The sequence below is a fragment of the Hyla sarda genome, chromosome 2 (genome assembly GCF_029499605.1).
Source record: "Hyla sarda isolate aHylSar1 chromosome 2, aHylSar1.hap1, whole genome shotgun sequence".
Lineage (NCBI taxonomy): Eukaryota > Metazoa > Chordata > Amphibia > Anura > Hylidae > Hyla > Hyla sarda.
Window position 1 is genome coordinate 297,859,355 of NC_079190.1, and position 6,438 is coordinate 297,865,792.

Below are 6,438 nucleotides of genomic sequence, written 5' to 3' on the forward strand. Positions count from 1 at the left end.
GCTGATGTTCCTGATCTTTCTTTTTATCCATCTCTTTCTTCCTAATCCCAGGTAGGTTATTTAGAGTCTTCTTAAAGGCTGCTTTAACAATGTTCTTTGGATAGCTTTTTTCCGCCAATGTTTTTTTGATGATAACACTCAGATAATCATTTGTCTTGGTACAATTCTGCCTAATTCGGTGGAATTGGCTATATGGTATATTCTGTTTCCATTTTTTTAAATGGCAACTGTTGAAATCAATAAGGCTATTGCAGTCTACATTTTTTAAATGAGTCCTTGTGATAATCTTCATATCCTCAGTAGTCAATTCCAGGTCCAAATACTCAATTAATTACTTTCTGTACATTTCCCAGAGAATGATAGATTCCAATTATTGGTGTTAAGGTACACCGTAAATCTTTCAAACTCTTCCTCTGTCCCACTCTAAATGAATATAATGTCATCTATGTACCTTTTATAAAATTTAATGTAATCCTTCTAGGGGTGTTCGGTATAGACATTCATCCTCGTAGTCACCCATATATTAATTGGCAAACAATGGGGCAAATATTGTAATCCACGATATTTTATGAAATGCACACTATATGTAAAACTTTTTATAAATCTGTTGCATCAGATAATTGTAAATGTTCCTTTAAGAGAAATCCCTCGAGAATAGGTGTGCATTCCACTTCAAATATCCTGGAATCTCAGGCTCAAGTATGCGTAAGGGGGCATTCCCCCGAAATGTTGCGTCAGACCCTGATGGCTCCCGACCAGTGAATACCATCTCTGCTGGGACGGATATATGCCGACTAACTACATCTGCAAGCTTCGAATGTACAGCACTGAATTTTTTACGAAAATGATCGAATAAAGAAAAAACTGTTGTAAAGCATCCAACAGTGAGTGTCTGAATATTTCAAAAGAAGCATATACTGCATAGCTCATGGTTTCATTTACTAAGACTTGTACTTGGGAATTGGTGAATACCCACCACACCTGAGCACAGCCTAGTAGTCTAAACAGGACTTTTTCTCTAGTATTGCGATGATTCGCAGTGTCTCGTCGTTTTTGTCCTGGATAACTACTCCCCCCACCTTTGTCAGCACTTTGTATTACAATATATGAATTTGCAGCCAAGGATTTTTTGTTTCTCAAAATGCCTTGCAAGAGTGAGTTTTCTCACATATTTATTTAAGTCAACAAAAAGATCAAATTCGTTTACCTTATCTGATGGACAGAAAGAGAGTCCCTTATTTAGGACCTCTCTTTCCATTTCGGACAATGTGTGGGTGGATAGGTTGAAGATTCTTAATGGAGTTTCTTGTTTTTCTTTGGTTTCTGGGTTTCCTTGACATTATAGCGATATGCAAATATTCTACATGTTATACTTACTTCTACATGTTATACTTACTTAACCTATTATATTATTAATTTCACCCCCTTCGGGCACCAAATTCACTGATGTAGTTACATACCCAAACAGTTTCTATGCACATACATGCAGAGAATATCCTGAGTATCTCTGCATGTCCATGAAAAGCTATTTATTCTCACCACACGCATGCGCGAGTTATAGCGTCTCTAGCAACATCGCCCTTCTAGTGAACCATTGTGTTTACCGATGGCCTCCTACACGCGCACACGCACTGCCCATTTAAAACTCGTCTGACAGCGGCTGAGGCCAGTAAACTCTGTGCGAGTCACGGAATAAATCTTCATGACAGTTGGACTCTCCCTTGCACGGCGCTAGGTGCCATTGAAGTATGGGACCTGGCTACATGCTGCAATACTTTTATGTATATTTATTTACACATGCAATACTCTGAGCATCTTGAATACTGTTCACATTGTACGTCACTCTCCTGCGTTTCCGGCAGGAACACTGACGTCAGACACTTGTCAATCATTTGACTATTAGTGCCCTTTTAAAAATTGAGAAAGAGGCTAGTAAAGGCCTCGAAACACGTTTGTTTGCATTGGTACTTAAATGGACTATTTTCCCACACATAATGGAATGTGAGTTTATCAGACTGTTTGCGCCAAGAAACGTGTGGAATTTTTTTTTCCTCCCTCCAATTAGACAATTAAAAAACATTTGCATAGTAAAAAAAAATGTAAAACACAACATGCTTTCTTTAATCCAGGAAAGAAAGCAGAAGTTGCTGTAGCATCAAAAACTAAAACCATATGCTTTCCTGCCTTTATAGAGTATACAAAATATTACAATGTTTGACCCTTCATATTGTTTGCCATTTGTCAAGCAGGTTTGACAAAGACACAGCAACACGAACAGTGGAAACAATGCCATATTTTTAATACATTTCATGAGCATTTGACTTAAGTAAACAAAAAAAAATTGTTGTAGCTAAACTGCCACATCTATCCTTGCCAAGTGTACTACAGTATGAAGTGCATTCATGCTAATTGTTTAGTATGGCATATTACTAGCATATGCCATAACATTCTGATCGGTGGGGGTCTGACCTCCAGTGCTACCAATCGTGAAAACGAAAGCATTTAGATCCCTCCATCATATAGCCTGCTTAACAGCATGTGAATGAGGCTGTGCAGTTGCTGCATGCTCAGCAGGTGGCAGAAACCATTGCTGTGCAGGAAAACTGTAAATGAAGAACAGCCCTTAAATAGTGCTCCTTCTCTCAGACAATAGGTGGGGGGTACCATAATAAGACTCCCACTAGCATATCCTAGTGATTAATATACTTCAAAGTGCCTGCACAGAAAGTCAGATAGCATTCCTAGATATGTGTTCTGTATATTTCATTTCTGCTTGTATATTCATATGACCCAATCTTTTCAAGCAATTGGAGTGTGTCTTTATTTCATTTCTATAAAAAATCACATTATTAAAAGGACCATGAACAATTCACATCAAATGTACAATACATACAGACTACATGATATTTGTACACTGTAGATTTAAAAAAAGAAAGTGTTGCCCGTTTGCCTTTAACATAGGCCTAAAAAATACTGAGACTTCTAGGAGCCATCTCTCTGGTAAACAATATGTTCAACAATAAAGGTTCACTTCAAGAAGAAAAAAAAGAAACAGTCCTCCAGCTTCCAGTAAAAACTTCAAACATTTAATAGCAAAACATTTAAAATAGCAAAAACGGGAAAACAAAAAATGTGTGAAAAAACAACAACCCACAAACCAAAAAAATCCCAAAAAACAAATGGCAGAAAAAAAATTACGGAAATTTTGAAGTTGAAAATACTGACCAGTGTGTGTGCATGGCTACAGTTACATAGTACAGTTGGAAAAAGACATGTACATCAAGTTCAACCAAGGATGTGGGAGGACCCTGTTTTAAAGCCCTTCTGTACCTGCTGTGACCAGTTCCTGAGGCAGACCGATCCATTAATTCAATTCTAGAGTTCCCTGTTAAATAGAAACTTCAGCAGACATATAAAAACATATTCCCCACTCCCTACCTTAAGATCCCCGTACACTAACTCATTCATGCAATTTTCCTTAGTTTTTTTTTATTAACTCCTCCTCTGCCTTTTAAAAGCTTTTTTGATTTTCTATCTACATGGTCACATGAGGACTTGTTTATAGGCTACCAATTTTGCTTTGTAACCTTACCATTTAATTTAACATAAAATCAATTTTAAATAGTGTGCACTTTTGTGCACTTACATTTAATCCAGCACATAAAAAACCCTCATACTCTCAGCTGGGTGAACAAAAATGTGATGTGAAAAGAAGCCTTAGGGTATAAAAGAAAACTGTACCTATCCTGGAGCTAATGATGGTTGACAAACTTATACAATTACTTTTTATTTCTCAGCCAGGCAGGAAACAAGCTGCTCAAGCCTGTCTTCCTCATCCCCCAGCCCCTCCTTGACTGACATACAGAGGCCTGTACAGAAATAATAAAGGATATGAGGGGTGACGGCGAGCAAGGAGGCATGCCAGGCTGTGGCACTTGAGCAGCATGGCCCCATCTACTTGACACTTGGCTAAGGAATAAGAAGGTAATTTTATAAGTTTGGAATCCAACATCAAATCCAGGAAAGGTACAGTTTGACTTAATATCCTAACAGCTATCCAATGGTGTCACAGCTCTTTGTAGTAACTAGAGCTGACAGATTCCCTTTAATATGATAGCTAGATAGATAGATAATAGCTATACTAGACATCAGCAAGGATAGATATATAGATAGGATAAATTACATGAAATTAATGTTTGTGTTGACTGTTAGTCATTCTGAGATAATCATCATAAAAACCATGCAAAAACTGTTTTAGCAGCAAATAATAACCACAGTGGCAAAATGAAATTACTTCTCTACTTCCGTATTATAAAATTTTCAACTTTCCAACAAACAACTTCATTTACAAGTATGTGTCTAATTAGTTGCAGAATTAGTGAAGCTGAGTTTCTCCCTCAATCCCCTCCTCCTATAGATGGGATAAAGCCTCGAGGGAGAGTGGTAGAACAAGCGGAATCGCATTTCCAATTATTTTGCTGAATTGCTAATTTAGTTATTGTGCCTGGTCTAATTGTGATGGGTATTGGGTGTGCAATTCAATTTGTTTTTAAATATTTGTTGGGAGATTGATCTGTTATGCAGCTGACCTATTTTGTGGCTCAAATTGAGAGAGTGCAGCAAAACATAAACAGCTACAAAGCTTCAGTTTGCTGCCATTTTTATTTTTTGATCTCCGGTCTTTTTTTTTTTTTTTTACTGTAATTTAACAAAAGGTTTAAATAAAATAAAAAAAAGCTACTTTGATCTTTTGCATTTGAATGCTTACAGCTAAATTCACCCTTCTTAAGCACTAGAACAAGTAGACAGCTAAAAATAAATGCATGTCATTCTCTCTCTCTCTCTCTCTCTCTCTCTCTCTCTCTCTCTCTCTCTCCTCTCTCTCTCTCTCTCTCTCTCTCTCTCTCTCTCTCTCTCTCTCTCTCTCTCTCTCTCTCTCTCTCTCTCTCTCTCTCTCTCTCTCTCTCTCTCTCTCTCTCTCTCTCTCTCTCTCTCTCTCTCTCTCTCTATATATATATATATAGTGATAAGGTGGCAAGGATAGGGTGTATTTCCTTGGCTCACCCTGAAGTATCTCTCACCTGCTTCTTAAGTAATGAGGCAGTAGGGAAGGGAGGTGTATATAAGATGGAGACTCAGTCTAATCTGTGCTCTCCCTGGGAAACAGCATGTTGCTGTAGGGAGAAACACTCGGTCCCTGTTGAGGAAGCACACAGCTGGAATCTGTGAGTGGTCCAAGACATGGTATGAACTGTGAGTAACAGGTTGCAGGAGTCACATGTTTAACTGGCTGAGGGTAGCTCACCAGTTAGTAGTCAGGGCATGCTGATATGTGTAGTCAGTGACCAGACGGTCTAGGATTTTATTTTATTCCTGCGTTATGTTTGTTTTTCCCCTGCAACCTGTCTAAATAAAGCTGGCAAGGTGCCAGGCTTGCATGAATAACTGTTGTCTGCGGGTTTATTGAGTGAAAACGTGTCCCGTGGCAGTGTCCAGGACGATCCGAGAGCTAATCCCTGAGACAGTTCGTCACAATATATATATGTGTATATATACTGTATATATATATATATATATACCAGAAACCTGTCAGATCCCTTTTTTTACATTTTGTTTGTGCTAGAATAAAAAAAAGATCAAGTTTTCTCATATCATTCTGCACTCAATACCCCAAAATTAACAAGGGAAAACTTAAAATACATATCAGAGATTAGATGAACTGCCTGTAAAGCTCAGACAGTTGTGTGGAGGTAAAGTTTTGGAAAAGGGTACAAAATAAAAAGTTTCCCACAGTGGCCTCTATAATTCTTAAATGGAGAAAGTTTGGAACAACCAGGACTCGTTCTTGAGCTGGCAGCCCCACAAAAAGTAATCCCCTGAGAAGTGTCTTTGTGATTTAAGTGACCAAGAAACTCTGGTTGAGCTCCAAAATATCCTTTCTGTAGATGGGTGAACCTTCCCATCAATCATCACTGTAGCACCCCACCAATATGAGCTTTATGGCCAGTAAGACGCCTCTCCTTTGTAAAAGACCCATAAAAGTCTGACTTCTAAGAAAAAAGGCATTTGAAAGACTCTCTGGTGTGGAGAATGACTAAACTTTTTGGCCTCATTTCTGAGCATAATGTGGGGGCCTGTGTGGAGAGGGGGGTTGCTTTTCCCAGTTTTGCTTATTTTTTTTTTATTTTTTATTTTTTTTACAACTGCTCTGAACTGTGGTGTTTCCAGAGCTTAAATCCACTACATTTTATATGGTTACATTAGTAAATTTGTTGAGTATTTTCAAAACTGTCAGGAAGATGCCCCTTTGGCAGCCTTGCCCCTTTTCCTGATAGCCACGGGTAAAATGGAGAGTTGGTTGGGTTTTTTCAATTTTTTGGTTGAAAATTCTGGTGCAGACACAATTTGTGGCACAACGCAATTCTTGCGCACAACCAA